Raw genomic sequence first — 17523 nt, forward strand, 5'->3', positions numbered from 1 at the left:
AAGTTGAAACAGCAAGAGGTTTGGCCAATGAATTTAAGCTAAAATATTTTTACAAGAGGGACCAAAAAGTTATTAAATTTTTTTATAAAAATATGTTAGAAGTAGTTTTTTCTCTTTGCAAATTATTTTCCTTTATCTCTTCTTTATGAAAATAAGAATCACACATTTAGATAAATAAAAGACTTTAATTTTTAGAAACACAAAATAAACATTACTACTATATTTATATAAATTAAAAAATATTTAACCTTTTTACTATTAATTTGTTTTCACAAAATCATTTAAACATAAATTACTTTATTTTTAAATCATTTTCAGCTAAAAATAGTTTCACTAAAGCAATTTTATATAAACTCACACCAAATGAATTTACAACATGTTTGGATTTAGGAGTGTCCATTGGTTCAACCGACCCATTAATAGCCTTATTAAAAATGGTGACATGTTGGAAGGTTTCAGGGATCAAAATACACTTCACCTCATGTGAAAATCAACAAACTCCGCCCATCCATAAATGCTGGTCATAAATGCTTCAAGCACTCCATAGGTTGTAGATTTCATGCATATTAATATAGAGAAGCATCAAATCTTTTACGTTAGCTTTTGCCTAGCTCCACGCTCTAAATTTAAAGGCCTCCATTGTTTCATCAAGATCTCTTTGTTTATCCTTAAATTTCATATCATTCCTCAACTTCCAAATTCTCCATAGCACCAATGCCCACACAGTCCACCATACATGTTTTGCTTTCTTACAGAGAGAGAATGAGAGGTGAGAAAGGAGGGGAAAGGGGAAGGGGGGAGTATAAGAACCTAAACAGAGTTAGGAACGAACACAGGGACCATACTAGCTATTACTTCACAAATTTCCCAGAGAGCCACAATGAGGAAGATTTCTGGAAGACTTTTATGAGATGGGGTAAGGTGAGAGACATGTTTATTGCTCCAAGGAGGAATAGGGGGGACAAAGGTTTGGTTTTGTGAAGTTTAGAGAGGTTGATGACCTGTTGAGATTGGGGAGGCAACTGGATAACATTTTCTTGGAAAATATGAAAATGTTTGTTAACCAGCCTAGATTTTCAAGACCAACAACATATGGTAAAATCAGAACTATCGAGAGCGATAAAAAGAAGAATTGGGCTGGTATAAGTGGGTTGAAGGAGAAACATCAAGAACTACGAGGAAACTAAGTTGTGAAAGGCAAATCTTATGCACAATCCATTACTATGCAGAGTATAATATTGAACTTTTACAGAAAATTTTGGTGGGAAGATTGAAGAAACCAAAGGAGATTTACAACAATAATGAGATATTACTTATGGAAGGGGTGTGTTCACTCAAGATGAGATATATAGGTGACAACCTGGTTCTGCTTACTGCGATGGATCGAGAAGACATTGTAGACGTCATTAAGAAACCTGAAGAATGGTTGACAGATTTGTTTGAAATCATTGGCCCATGGGACGTAAAGGCCACTCCGGCTAATCGCTTGACATGGCTAAGAATCTCTGGAGAGCAAGGAGTGCTTTGAGCAACTAGCAAACACAATGGAAAGGGAAAGGCTTATTTCAGTTGATGAACAAGCTATACAAATTGAAAGGCTCGATTATGCATGTGTTCTTATCAGAACCTCATCTATTGAGGTGATTAATAAGGGTATCAATAGGGCTCAATACTTTATCAGAATAATAGAGGAAACAACATATGAAGAACAAAATCAATGCGGGTGTTGGCAAAAGGTTAAGACGATGTCTGATGAGGATATGTTGCAAGTAGTATGTGTGGTGGAAGATGCTTCCAGCATCTCATAATGTTTGGTTGATGATGCGGAATGAGGTGAAGAGGAGCCAGAGGTAGCGGAGGTGGTGTCGAAAATGTTGACCGAAGGAGACATACTCAATTTACATGTACATTAAATATACATTAGAAATTTTAATGTTATATATAGTGATATTAATTATTTTATAATATAATTGGCCTATTAGCTCAGTTGGTTAGAGTGTCGTGCAATCCGTAAGCAGCATTGCTGGCTGGTTGAGGACAACGATGGCTTGGAGTATGATAGCGACTCAGAGGACGATGAAGATGCTAACAGTGACAAATGGGATTGCAACTATGGCAGTTCTGCGTATGCACATGAAAATGGGTTTGAGCTTTGTTGGAGCAGTCGTCAAGGTCGGCTTCTTCCATCAAGGCTTTCAGTTTTGTTATAATAGCTTGGAAGGTTTCCTCCATGGTTTTGGGGTTTTGGGGAGGGGAGAAAGCTAATGGTGGAGGTAATAGTGATTGGGGGTAAGAGGGAAATGAGGTTGGGAGCTCTGAAAAATATGTAGGTAAGGGAGGAATATGTACAATATGGCAGTGGTTGGTTATTGGTTTGTACGGAGGTACGAGTGTGAATCGTAAAAGGGATTTAGAGGGTGTGGTGTGAGCTGAGGAAGGGAAAATGGATATGATGGAAAACTTGTTTATTATGGCCATTGTTGCAAAGATAAAGGGGTTTGGGAAGAGGGATTCAGCAAGGGAAATGAACAACAAGAGTAATGCAAGTGGTAGCAGAGAGGTGTTGTGTGCAGCGGTAATGGTGGTTGTAGCTATTACGGGCACAAAAATGGTGACAATTGTTGTTGTTGGCACTGAATTTGCAGAGGTGAAGGGTTATGGGAAGGATAGTATAGATGGTGGTGGAGATCTGCAGTAGATAATGGCAATGACAGTAATTGTGGTGATTGCGACCACTGTAGCGGTGGTGACAGCGATAGTGGTTGGGAAGGGTAGTATAAATGGTCATATATGGTGGTGGTGGTGGGTGTGGAAGGTGAGTAAGGTGATGAAAGCACCATTAGGCATGAGATATTCTATTTTATCACTACTATCATTCTACCAAAATTAAGATAAACCTAAAATTGATGTTCTTCTTTGATAATTCTTACAAAGTGCATATCCTATTAAACAAGAGTTTATAAAAAATACCCACCATATAAGTAACATAATTTAATATTTTTAAGGAATATAAAATAAAACTAAACAATATAAAAAGATAATATCTAAATCTTTTAGTCTATTTTGGATTTTTCTAGTCCATTCTTATTAGAAACTTATATTACAACATTAATGATCAATAAAATAAATTTAATCATTTTTAAAAACTATAAATTTAATCATTTTCAGAACATACAAGTTAAAAAAAATTACCAAAACATACAACTCCCCCTAATATTTACACAAACATGCATAAACACTATTCACAATGTAAATTGGGGTTGGGGGGCCAGAATTTACACTGTGATTTACAAAAAAAAAAAAAATTCAAAAACCATTTGAGAATTCAGGTCCCCCAAACCCGAATCCTCAACGTGGTTTTTCATTTTTTTTCATTTAAAAAAAATAATTTTTTTTGAAATATTTTTTAGAAATATACATAAAGGAAATTAATAAAATTAGAGAAGATTGGGAAGTTAAAGAAAATTAGTTAAAAATAGTACAATGTAAATTAATTTTGAAGATCTACATTAGTTAAAAATAGTACAGTTGAAGAATGTTTTTGAATTTATGAATAATGTGAAATGAAATACATTGATAGTAAAAAAATTAATTTGTTTGACTAGAACTTCCGGGACGGTGGGGGCATCTATTTTTTGAATGACCAACTAGCCTGCAGATTGAACAACGTTTTAGTTGACCTTTTTCTCTCTCATCCATATTAGTTCGTATTCTTGTAGATTTTGCTCGACCTTTTTTGTTTCTCCTCATGGATGGATTGGCACATAATTGTGGTCCTTCATATGGTGGCAGTAACCATGATGACACATGTCTGCTAACGGGGCTTTGTAGACACTTGACACGTAATCCAATGTGTACACTAGACTAACATATTGCAACTAATCTATATTGATGTGCTTACATGTGTACATGGCATATGTAGCTTTTGAGACTTCCCATAATCACATGTTCTTTGATCCAGTCTGATAGTGAATTTTCCCATTTGACGCCTCTCTCGTATTCACTATTTCCTCAACTTGAAATTAAAATTTTTGGCGGCCAAACTATTGAACGAAGTAAGTGTTGAACTTAGTTTCTTCTTTATTGCAATGAGTGTGTAAACTTGTCCAAAGGCGATCATTGCATCAACCTGAGTCCCACGATTAACAAAATATTTGTTTAACTTCTCATACGTGGCTCTGACCAACGCAGTGATTGGAAAATTTTGATTTTATTTAGCACTGAGTTTAGTGACTCTACCAAATTGGTGGTCATGTGTCTCCACCATTTTCCGTTATCCCATGCCAATGTCCATTGCTCCCTTGGTATTTGATCAAGCTAGGCAGTGTCGTGTGGGTTATCTTCTTGTAACTCCCGGTAGTGACGAAAAAACTATGGTTGAGTCATGGCATGCCCTTTAGTTTGAAAAAAAATGTAAATCTGAATGCTAGTTTAATGTTAAATAATAAAATATTGTGAATTAGAATATAAACAAAATATCTTACCCATACTCGAGATGCTTTTTCTTTCATCCTCATTTTTGAACTGTTTTTTGTAATTTTGACCAATGTGCCGAATATAGAACACATGTAACGAGTTGTCTGTTGTTCACCCATTGTTAGGTCATCTGTATGCACTTTTGATTGACTCGTCTCTGTCAGAGATTAACCATATACCATGTTGTGGTGTCACACGTGTTCTCAAGTTTTGCAAAAAAAGCGTCAACCATCTGTTGTCTCACCCTCGACAATGCCAAATGCCAATGGAAATATGTTGTTAGCCCCATCTTGTGCAACTTCAATTAATAGCATCTCTTTGTATCTTCCATATAGCCATGTTCCATCGATTTGCATAATGGGTTTACAAAATGCAAATGCATCAATACATGCCTTAAATGACTAAAAAAGTCGACAGAATATGACGTTGTTTGGAATTGATTAGTTCGACTCATTCAGTGTTGGAATAGTTTGAATCCTAACAATTGTGCTAGGGACGAAAAGTTACAAAGCTTGTAGGTATTTGGGAAGTATGTTGTATGACTCATCCCAATTACCACATACATGCTCGAGGGCCCATTGTTTTGCTAGCCATGCTTTACAACATGTGATGGTGTATCCGAACTCTTGTCTAACAAATGCGCTAAATGTAGGAATGGTTAGTTTCTCGTTTTCTTCAACCATCGCAAGGATATTTTTGCCTACAAGTTTTGAATCCATCTTATTGTGATCTTGTGAAATGGTTAGCATGACACATGTGTGAGGCCCTTCTATCATTCTAATTTCTCAAAATTTTAGTTTTTTCTTTCGAACGCTCTAAGTTTCCATTAGCACCCCTCAGCTGGACAACATAAAAGCCATGTATCCTTCTCACGCCTCTTGTATTTGAAAGTGACATGGTTCTTAATGTTCCACATTTTTAGCTCGCCAGACGAAATGTTGACCAAAATATAGCTCGCCATCCTGTGAGTCAAATTGTTGTTGTTGGTCCAAAAAAATGCCTATAGTTGGGGTTGTCAGCCACTTGGTTGTCACCAACATCAGCGCTATTTGGATATGGATGATAGACATTTTCAATTGATGTTGGTTGGAAAAGGAAGTATATGTCATTATCATCGTTGTCGTTGATGTTGTTGTTGTATAACAAAATTTCATCTTTGTCGTCACTAAAGTCACCAACTACTTCATCTGGCAACCCATTTTGAGCATGATAGTCATGTGAAATTTCGTTGCTTTGAGACTAAACAACATGGATATTAGTAGTTGGGTCGGCATTTAGGTGGGAGGGCTCATTTAGTTGGGGAGTCATCTCACAGTAGTTTGACGATCCAATAAACAGTTGTGTGTATAAGCTAATATGGGTATCAAATTCAGTGGGTTCAAAATGAGGGATGTAATAATCATTTGTGGCATGTATGGGATTGATGTGTAAGAAGATGGGCCTTCATGATAGGTTTGAGTATGGTAGTTAGTGTATGGTGTTTCGTGAATTTGTGATGATTGAATGGTTGTTTCAACATTGGTGGTAGAAGAAGGTTGTTGTTCATATTGTATGAGCAACTGAAATCCACTTAAGCATTGATGTCGGTTATAGACATCAAACATGCCATCAATATCCTCATCGTCAGTGATGGTAATAGCCTAGAAATTGAACATGTCGGACCTAGCAAAAATAGGGTATCGATAAATGACTGCGGTTATGGTTTGACCTCGGTTTAGGCCTATCGTACGTTGGATTTTTGTTTTCAAGGCATTGAAGGTCATGCCTCTATTCGTTGAAACAAGTACATTATTTTCGCCCTTAAATTCTACGCCATCGTCACAGTCAGCTACATAGGCATCGTAGTAGACTACAGTAGGGACATTTTCGTTTCTACTTGCCATGGAGATAATATGGTGTGTTCTATATGAACAAGGTTTAGAGACTGAGTGATTTGGTTTGGAGACTGAAAGTAATTTGAAACTTTTGTTGTGAAGTGTTTTCTGTGTGTAGACGAATATGTTTGGAGACTAATTTATAGTGTCGTGGTATGAGAATTTGTTATAGATAGATCCAACGGTCATCATTGCACCGACAATTTCAATGGTTAAGATTGCCTCTATAGTGACATGAACAGTGCATTGATAATTTTTGCGGTCGAAATTGCGCGAACATTGCATCGATAATTTTTGCGGTCAAAAATTGGTCTACAATAACATCAATTGAACAGTATACTAATGCGCACAATGGCATAAGCAGTGTCTCTGTAGGATTCCTGACGCGCACAGTGACATGAACAATGTGTCTGTAGGATTCCTGATGCACATAATGACGTGAACAATATTACTAACACATATAGTGACATGTACAATGACACTGCATGATTTCTAACGTGAACAGTGGCACGCACAGTTTTTCCACACTAATAAAAACCATCTCAAACGGCTTATTCCATACAGCTTATTACACACACCTGTTCTTTTTGAATATCAGCAACTAAATTTTCAATTGTTTGATTGTGCAAAGGGACAATGGAGGCAGCAACATTGTTATGGAAACAAGATTGTCACTGAGCTTCAAAGATACAAAATATGGTAAGTACTAATTAAATGATATTATAACCTTTTATTGTCGTGACAATTATAAAAATATAACTTTTGTTTTATAGGGACAACCACCAATAATAATTTCCTATTGTCATTTGATGCCCCCTCCTTATCCTTTAATTGAGTTTTTGCTTGCTCATACTGGATTTGCTGATGTTGCAAAATTACGACACTTTAAAATTGATCATCATCTAGTGATTGCACTTGTTGAGCAATGGAGACCAGAGACTCACACTTTTCATCTTTCTGTTAGAGAATGCACAATTACACTGGAGGATGTAGCACTACAGCTTGGTATAATGGTGGACGGTAGGTCAGTCACTGCTGAAACATACTATGATTGGGAGGAAATGTGTGAACAATATTTGGGTGTGGTTCCGCCAAATGGAGAAGCAATAGTAGGCTATGCCATTAAGCTTAAGTGGTTGCAAGATAATATGTCGTGGCTTCCCGCAGAACCAACACAACAACAGTTAGAAACATATTGTAGAGCTTACATTTTGCGGCTAATTGGTAGGGTTTTAATGCTAGACAAGACGGGAAATCAAGTTCATTTTATGTACCTCAGTGTGTTGGCTCATCTCGAACGAGTCAAGCACTATAGTTGGGGCTATGCTTGTCTAGCAACATTGTATAGGGAAATGTGTAGGGCCACTAACCCTGATACCAAAACCATGGGCGATTGTGTGTCATTATTGCAATTGGGCATGGTATTGCATGCCCTTCATTACAGCAAGAGCTAATCAGACACCATTGTATCCGTTGGTTACGAGTTAATATGAATCTCAAATTCATTGTTATATGATTAGCATAGTATGTATTAAATTAATAATTTTTCATTTATTAGATGGGGTGGCGGTGGATTAAGCTTTACTGGTACACCACATGGAGATGTCATCGATTATAGAATGAGATTAGACCACATGAAAGCTGAACACGTAATAATAAACTATAGGTTACGTAAAAATAATGTTGAGTTTTCTGTTTTTAATAATTAATTAATTATTCCTTTTGTATTATTTCAATTCTTGTGGAATCCATATCTCCACTTTTTGGATGCTTTGGAGTCGAAAGCTTTCGTAGACTCCTCCATATGGACAACTTGCACCCCTGTAATTTGTTTGTCGATAGTAGAATGGCACCAAGCGGATAAAGTTCAACTTCAATTCTGCCTCCGACAAGGCATACCAGATCCCCCAAAAAACATGGAAAAACTTCACAAAATCGACATATGAGGTTGAATTGACACAAATTAGGCTGAAAAACATGCAAAGTGGATAAGGTATTGGCAACAACGTCAATCAATGATTTTATAGGGACATCTGATTATAGGGCATGCAAAGCATTATCAGGAATACATGGTGTGGTATTAGAGTAATACTATTTTTTTTTAAATATGCAATCGCTAAGTGAATCGTCAATGAATTTCGAAACTAGTCAATCCTCCAGGGCAACAAACATCGTGCAACCAAAATGTAATCCTTCATACACACCAATTCCCCCCATGAAAGATTACGTTCCACCCACATACACACCAATTCCCCCCCCCCCCCCCAATGACGAATTATGTTTTTCCTAGTCCTTCGAACATGGACTACACTCCACCAATTGTCCAACCAGATGATTTCCTGAGCAATGTTTTTGGAACTGATTGTGGCATGCCAGCATCAGCTCGTGAATGCATGCATAGCCTGCAGAACGAAGTGGGTAACTTTACTCCACCAAGTTTCAATTTGATGTTTAGCCAAGATGTTGAAGTGAATAATCCATCATTGCATGATATACCATATCAATGCCCGTGTCGAAATCCAGGACGTAATAGGAAACGCCCTTCATGTGGAACAGGACACCATTGAGAGGATTAAGTAGTCAAATTTGTTGTATGATGAAAATATCATTCTCCAATTAACTTATGTTGAACTTTTCGACTTACATTATCTTCACATTCCTTTAATTTTACAATTTATTTAAGTACCTTCATGACAAACAAATATGACAACTGAACAACACTGTTCAAACACATCAAACAAATGCCAAATATATAATAAAAACTAACAAGTAATCAAAAGCAATACAACAACAACATATGTTAAATAGTTTATTCTAACTTCATGGAACTATTCAACTTCTGCTCCATCTCCGTCCAAATTAGGTCATTAGCGTGAGACAATGATGGTGAAGTATGAACTTCAACTCTAAGTTCCATACATATTACACTTGGCATGTTTGTGAATGTATTAAACATGCACCAAACATTTTCTTCATCAGTAATTGGACATGCTGCTTACCCAACATGCCCATTCATTTTGTGTATAGGACAATGATACCAAATTGAAGTAATTGTAGATGAAACATCAGCATCTGTAATTGATGATTGTATTACACTAATTATGTTGGCCAACGTCATTGTTGGGTACAACAACATCAGTTTTGTATTGTCACTGGTGAAGAATGTGTTTCCACTTGAATTGTGAGTGATCTCACCATTGACATAAACAAACACATAAATTGGGGCTGAATTCTTTTTTTTTTTTGCACTATTCTTTTTTGGCTCACTAACACTTTGATGTAACTATTCAAAGTATAGGGTGATGTCATGTAGTTAAATATATTATCAATCATAGGTTAATGGTAAGCGTGCTTTGGAAGCTAGAGGCGTGACAATAAGACAGTCGTGCAGAGGGGTTTTGGAATCTTGAGGCATTACTGTAAGGCTATCATTTTAATGGCAATTGGAATCATGAGGCATGAAAATAAGATGGTTTTTTTAATGGCCTTTGGAATCTCGAGGCCCCACATTCAGACAAAAGCCATGTGCAAGACAGCCTCACATGCCAAGTATCATTGCATGTGACCGCATAGTGAACAATTGCACACAACTGACGAACCCTATGTGATCGATTAAAGGTGTTTTTTATTAATGCGAGTCACCACACATTATCAATGCATGTTATTGAACAATGAATGCCTGCATGCAACGGACAAAATCTCAATTAATTATGCTTTGGACCCTTGAAAAAATGTTTAAATGGTCATGTTATGCATTTTTTTAAAAATTATGTCCAATACATTACTAATATCAGTGACACATTTTTTTTCCTTTGTTTAAACGTCAAAGAATTAAAAAAAAATATCATCCACTAGTTCCTTGGACAAAAACCTCAAATTAGGAGAACAAAATAAAATATATATATATATATATATATATATATATATATATATATATATATATATATATATATATATATATATATATATATATATATATATATGCTTTGGACCCTTGAAACAATATTTAAGTGTCCATGTTATGCATTTTTTAAAATTATGTCCAATACATTACTAATATCTGTGATACATTTTTTCCTTAGTTTAAACATCAAAGAATCCAAAAAAAAAAGGCAAAATTGTAAATTTGGTCCCCCAGTTTATCTCCAGTTTCGGATTTGGTCCCCTAGTAATTTAATTCATGAATTGGGTCCTCCTATTTTGTAAAATCGTGCAATGTTGTTTCCCCAGGCCACAATTGGATGTTGACCATTACAAATGAATGTTGACTGCCACGTGTCACGTTCTTATTGAATGATGACTGTCACGTGTGATGTTTTGATTTATCAATGAAAACAACAATGCATATCATCTTTCATGGAGTTGACATCCAATCCGAACATGACACGTGGCAGTCATCATCCAATAAGAATGTGACACGTGACAATCAACGTCACTTGCTAACGGTCAACGTTCAATTGTGGCCTGGGGACCAACATTGCACGATTTTACAAAATAGGAGGATCCAATTTGTGAATTAAATTACTGGGGGACCAAATCTGAAACTAGAGATAAACTGCGGGACCAAAAATGCAATTTTGCCAAAAAAATATATCGTGCACCAGTTCCTTCGACAACGACCTCAAATTAGGAGAACAAAATAAATAAAAAAATATGCTTTGGACCCTTGAAACAATGTTTAAGTGACCATTTACTAGTTCATCTGAATGCACAGTTAACACTTGTGAGTCACCTAACTATAAACAAATTCTATAAATACCACTGATAACTGCGAAATATAAGCTAATTTGATAGTCAATTTGGAATAATGAGCGAGTGTAATTTCTTTACTTTATTATTGTTTTTAATGAAATAATGAAGAAATTAACATTTTTGCTATTTTACATTAACAAAATTCAAAAGAAGAAGATTTCAAGTGCTTTAGAGGAAAAATTGATGCAAAAACTGGAAGAAAAAGCCTTGACGAAAAATTGGAAGAATTGGAAATCCCGCTTAGCGCATAAGACAGGCCCAGCGCGCAACACACGCTTAGCGCGAAAAAGGCCCACGAAGAAGCTCAAAGGCGTGCTTAGCGTGAAAGCCCAAAGTCAGCGTGAAAATTAAGCTACCTAGTGCCTATATAAGGAGGGGGAAGCAGAAGAAAAAAAGGACACAAAGAGTCTCAGAGCTATCAAAAGCCTGAGGTTTATCCCTTAGGGAAAACCCTCTTTCCTTAGCCATTCCCTTTTTCTTATTACTAGCCATCTATCACCTTCTTCCATCTACATCAACCCCCTAAAGTGTAAAAGCCTCTCATGACTATGAGAGGCTAAACCCCTTCAGTTGGAGCCTAGCAGCCAAAACCCCTTATAATGTAACTGCTCTTCTTATCTATTAATGTAATTTCAATTTCTATTGTTCTTTCCAGCTTTTCATTGTTATTGTGTGGTTTGGTCATCCATGCATCTGTTTTTAGAGGTTATTCATTGGGAAATGGTAATGTCTAAAGAACTGGGAAAGGGCATCTCAACATTGCATTTCTCGGACCCCCACAAAGGTTAAGGAGTCGACTGAACATCTCAGCCATTGGCGGGAATTTCGCCCACTGATTTTTTAATTGTTTAAAAATTAAAATAAAACAATTATATCTTTATTGTTAGATCCCTTAATTATTTGACAAAAATTAGTATTTTTTGTATTGATGGTTAACACAACTTATGTAACTTATCTAAAAGGACATTATCAAGTTTCTTAAGTTTTACTCAAATTGAATCATTTACATTGATTTTTAAACAATCAATTTAAAAAATGTAATGTTTTACATTAATTGTGTTGACAATCAATACAAAAAATAACGATTTTCGTCAAATAATTACAGGTTTGACGAAAATTATATAATTATTACATTTTAAACAATTGAAGGATCAAATTGAACTTTAAAAATATAATTAAGAGATAATTGTATAATTAAGCCTTTTTTAATTACACCTTTTTTAAAATGTTAACAAATATGAGTTATATAGTCTACTTAGAGCTTACTAAGATTTTATAGGCTCAGAACAAAAATATAAATAGGACCTTTATATATAAGTATTTAAAAACATAAAAATATATTTATTAAAACAAAATACACATGTAATTTTATTGAAAATGATATATTTTATTATATTAAATGAATTCAAATTTCAAAAAGACATTTATTACATTTTTTATTCATAATAAGACATCATATATAAGTATCAAATTTTTTTATTCAACTACTTCTATGTTTTTATCAATCATTCAATTTATGTCCCAAAAATATTAAATACACATATATAAGGTTACCTCCTAAAAGAAAGAAAAATACACATAATATGTATACATAATTTTCTAAAGATTTTATACAATCTTATTTCTTTCATTTCTCTTTGGTTTATTTTCTCTTTTTCTATCTCATCACATCTTCTATTACATGTAACATTCTCTTATCAATAAAGGTTAGTCTAATTGATAAGGAACATACTCATATCTAAAAGGACGTAGGTTTGTCATTGTCGATGTGCAAACCTTGTTGGTAGGTAATATATAAAAATCTCTATAAGCGTTCTTTGAACCTTGAGTTCTGTCCTACCTCTCGTAAGCCCTCAAGACTTAACTCAACTAAACTTATATGTACCAAAACAAAGTCTAACATTCTCTCTCATATCTCTTACCACTCAAGAAATATACACCACCCCAAAATTATATAACAATAATTTCTAATTATTTTTAAGGTCTCAACTTTTTTCTAAGTGTTTATTAATATAAAGAATATTATTTCATTGTTTGAAGAGATAATGAGTTATTTTTATTATTAACGAGTTAAAAATTAATTTTTGCTTTAACGAAATTTGAGGTCAAATTTGCTTTTAAAACTTCAAATATGATATCTAAATATAATAAATATTTCCTATCGTTATAGTTGCTACAATCAATTTTAAAAAGGGTTATATAAATTTTATTCCCCATAAGGTAGAAAGGTTTCTTTTTAGTCTTTAATATAATTTTGTTTTTATGGTAGTCCCTACAACTTCGGGGGGAGAAAGATTTAGTCTCTACTATCAAGTAACAACACAACATTAACCATGACATAGCAACATCATTTATAGTTCATTCATTTTACTTCATCAAAGAGTTTGACATAAGAGTCACCTATAATTGTTTTTGTTAAATTATGTTTTAAATCTTCATTTGTTCAAAATATTTATCGATGTCATACTAGTTGATGAGAAATAAGAGATTTAGAAACATAATTTATCCAAAAAAAAAACATTTGTTTGTCCCTATCAATCTCTTTGACAATGTGATAAGTGTGAGGTATCAACATAGTTGTCATTGTTGTGTCGTTATTTAACATTGTTACTTGATAGCATCAACTAAACAAAACATCAAAGATTCATTGCATTATGATATTTCAAAATAATCTAAAAATTCATTAAACATGAATGTATATATATTTATGTAATGCATAAGAAAAAAACTAAATTGACAATGTAATTCACATGTCATAATTTAATTTGGATATAAAATTAAACATAAAACTACGAGGCAATAATTCTAATGTATTCATAAAAATGAAAATAATATTAAAAAAATATTACACAACCATATAGACTTGTTAACAAAATTTGGGCTCCTCTAGTCATGGGCCCTCTAGACATAGTCAGGGCCGACATGAATCTTTGTCGAGTGTTGCTAGGTGCACCAAGCATTATTGCTGGTGCACCCAACATTCTAACAAAATGGAAAAATTGCCCTTTATTGTTTTTCCTCTTACGGATCAAGTTGATCCGTACGTTGATCCGTAAGAGGAAAAACAATAATTTATTAATTATACATTTAAAAATATTTAAAGATATTTATTTTATAATATAATTTATACAGATATTTATTTTATTAATTATAATATATTTATAAATATTGATTTATTATAAATAATTAATTTTTTATTTTCATTTCTACTATCCCCTTTTGTTTTTTGTGCTTCAGACTTGTGTTCTTCGTCTTAGTTTTTAGTTGTTGAGGTATAAACATTGGCAGGTATTTGGAATTGTTTATTCTTTGCTGTCAGTGCTTCTCACTGTTATCGTTGGTAATGTCGTTGTTACATTAATTAATTTGTTATATATAGTAATCTATTTTTTTAGTTGAGATTCTTGTAATTGAAAACAATTATGCAATACATGAATTCAAACAGTACATTAACTTCAACACAGTCGAATGAAATTAAATTCGCATCAAATACTACAACTAACTCATGCTAATTTTGCGACAAGGACAACTCGTCTTCCATTTGCGGTACAGGTTTACTGAAAATAGCTAAAATTTTTATTGGCCCAATATTTTTCCAGTAGTTAGACTCAATGAGCACCTTCATCTCGTCCTCGTTGGTTTTGAGTTCAATTATTTCAAATTTTATAACTTTTTCTGAATACTCATGGTGACTTGGTTTCCGAAAAAACAATCGCCTTACCATTTGTGTTTCATCAACACCATAAGGGGGAATCCCACGAGGCGCAACTTGCTTGATCAAATCCTTCAGTTCATCCATGGTACATCCGGTGGGAATGTCAAAGTTTTTGGGATTTTTTCCTGTGAATGAGTAACCAAAAAACTCACTTTGGCCTGACATGTTTCACCTCCCATTGTAATATAACAAGGCACCATGAGTAGCGGTCATAGTAGTTTCAGGTAAGTTTAAAATACCATCTGGGGTTCTAGCAATGCTACATAATAACTCAATCGAACCAACAAACGAAAATTCATGATTACACATTAACATTGTGTTAACATCAGCATCATCTTTCAGTTGCATACATTGAAACCGAAATTGATTACCTGCATACGTGAAAGGCTGCTGGTAGTAAATTTCATCCAAAAATTTTTTGTCGGTTAGCTTAAGGGTATTGTGTATTCTGGTTTTTAACGTTTGAAAATCACACCTGTTAGGTACTCGAATGGGAACTGGAGTGGAAGCTTGAAAGGAAACACCACTGTCGTTGTGAACAATGGATCCATTTGGAAAAATAAAACCTAATATGGAGTTCACAACTGTCTAACTGCTTGTCTCTCCCAAGAATGCTATAGTTTTTTGTAAGACTTGGGTTGATACTGAAACTTGTGTTTTCTTACAAGGTTAGGTTATGCCATATATATAGATGAGTTTTAATATCAGTGCTACATTTTTTAAAGATTGAAAATACGCATGCACATGTTTTATGTATGTGTTGTCAACTACACGAATGACATGACATGCTTTAGCTTGCATCAGATCTGCATGTGTAGTCATGCTGTGCAGGGTCCTTTCACACGCTTTATGTTAATGCAGACAATAATTTATCATACACGGTTTTCCAAAATGTGTAGTCAACTCAGACTGATATATCATACATGTTTTTTTAGAATTAAGTAATAATTTTGTTGTGGACGTAACAAATAAATTACATGTTCAAAACGATCAGCCATTTATAAATTGCATGTTCAATCATCATTTATGTCAACATAGTCTTTCTTGAACATCACGAAACTCTTGTAATGCTGCATTCTGCTAATATATGGATTTGGCCACGACTTCGCCTACGGATGACAATTGTTAGACCATAACAATGATACAGGCGGTAAGGGACAACGTTCTTTTAAATAAACCTGTTGTGTATGCGAAAAAAATGTTAACTCAATCCTACAAAACTCATTGCATAATCATAAAAAAAAACACTTCATATCTACAATGTACCTCAACAAAATGATTGTCATACACATGACCGATACAAATTATACGATGCAATGAAGAATTTTCCAGTGGTTGACTTCTAAGGGGAAAGAATGTCATGCTTTGTTGTTTAGACAAGGATACAATGATTATGTTATACCTTGATGCAATGACATGTCTCATGTCCGTTATATTCATCCACTTATCCGTTGTCACCTGAATAAAACAAATATACACATCAAACTTAATTTCAAACTAAAATCTTAAAAATCAAATACATAAATTACATACCTTGGTTAACCCATCAACAAGTAGTGACATCCTTAATTCCTCAAATCTCTCCGTGCCACCAAAGAGCTTGATATAGTCTTCTGAGAAATTGGCAAGTTCTTTAAGCAGATGGTTGCGGAACACCGACCAAGAGTCTTGACCCATACCTAATAAACCGGCAACCGACTGATATCCACAGTTACCATCAGCTTTGACATCAACAATCTTATCAATGAAGTCATGCATAAATGGCTGAAACTGGTCCAACATGGGCATCATCGTTCTTCGATTCAGTTGCTCAGAGGATGATGTAGTACGCCTCACCGACTAATTGCTATTTTGTTGTGATTCAAAGGCATCTACATACTCCCAGTAAGATGGATCGCGCTTTGTTGACCTTGGGTTCCTGCTCGTAGTTTTCTTCGGTGCCCCCTTTGTGTTAACCTTTGCTGGAGGAGGACACATCGAATTCCGATCAGGGTGTGCAATTTCCCAAAGTTTACTTCTTAGAGTAAACTTGCCACAAACATCAAGTTCTTCGAATTTTTGGTATATTGTTTCCATTACGTCCTTGATGCCCACCTCGGGCTCAGATAACCCTTGGTCTGAAAAATTGAGTCTCCTCCAGAACATATGGATTGAATCCAATGGGATGCAACCACCAACATATTTGGATAGCTCACAAGCACAAGGAAGACCAAGCGTGGTTCTCACCATGCAACCACAACTTGAGGGATTCTTGCCAGCATAGTCAACACGCTCAAATTCAGCAGCAATCTGATTTAAAGCATACCTTGAAACCATTCCAAGTAGCCTCCTGTATAAGGTTTTTTGGAACACATGTCCAACGACATGTGTACTTGTTTCAAATGATGCTTTAATCTCTGTGTGTTGCAACGTAATCATGTTGTTCATGGCATCCCACACACTGCATAAGTCTCCAATGTTATTTTGTAACAGTTTTTTTAAAGACGAGTGAGCAGATTTAACCCTACATTTTAAATACACAAATAAAAATAAACATATACAATAATACAATTCCATAAATTTTTCAACGTTAATAGAAATAGTTGAACAGTTTCATACATGTTTGTTGTTGTGTTTCCTAAGTGCATCACCTTATTAGTCCAGGCGGAAACAAATTTTTCCTTGTGTGGTATTATCCATGTTTCCTTAACATAGTCAACAAACATT

The sequence above is a fragment of the Glycine max genome, chromosome 9 (genome assembly GCF_000004515.6).
Source record: "Glycine max cultivar Williams 82 chromosome 9, Glycine_max_v4.0, whole genome shotgun sequence".
Taxonomy (NCBI): Eukaryota; Viridiplantae; Streptophyta; class Magnoliopsida; order Fabales; family Fabaceae; genus Glycine; species Glycine max.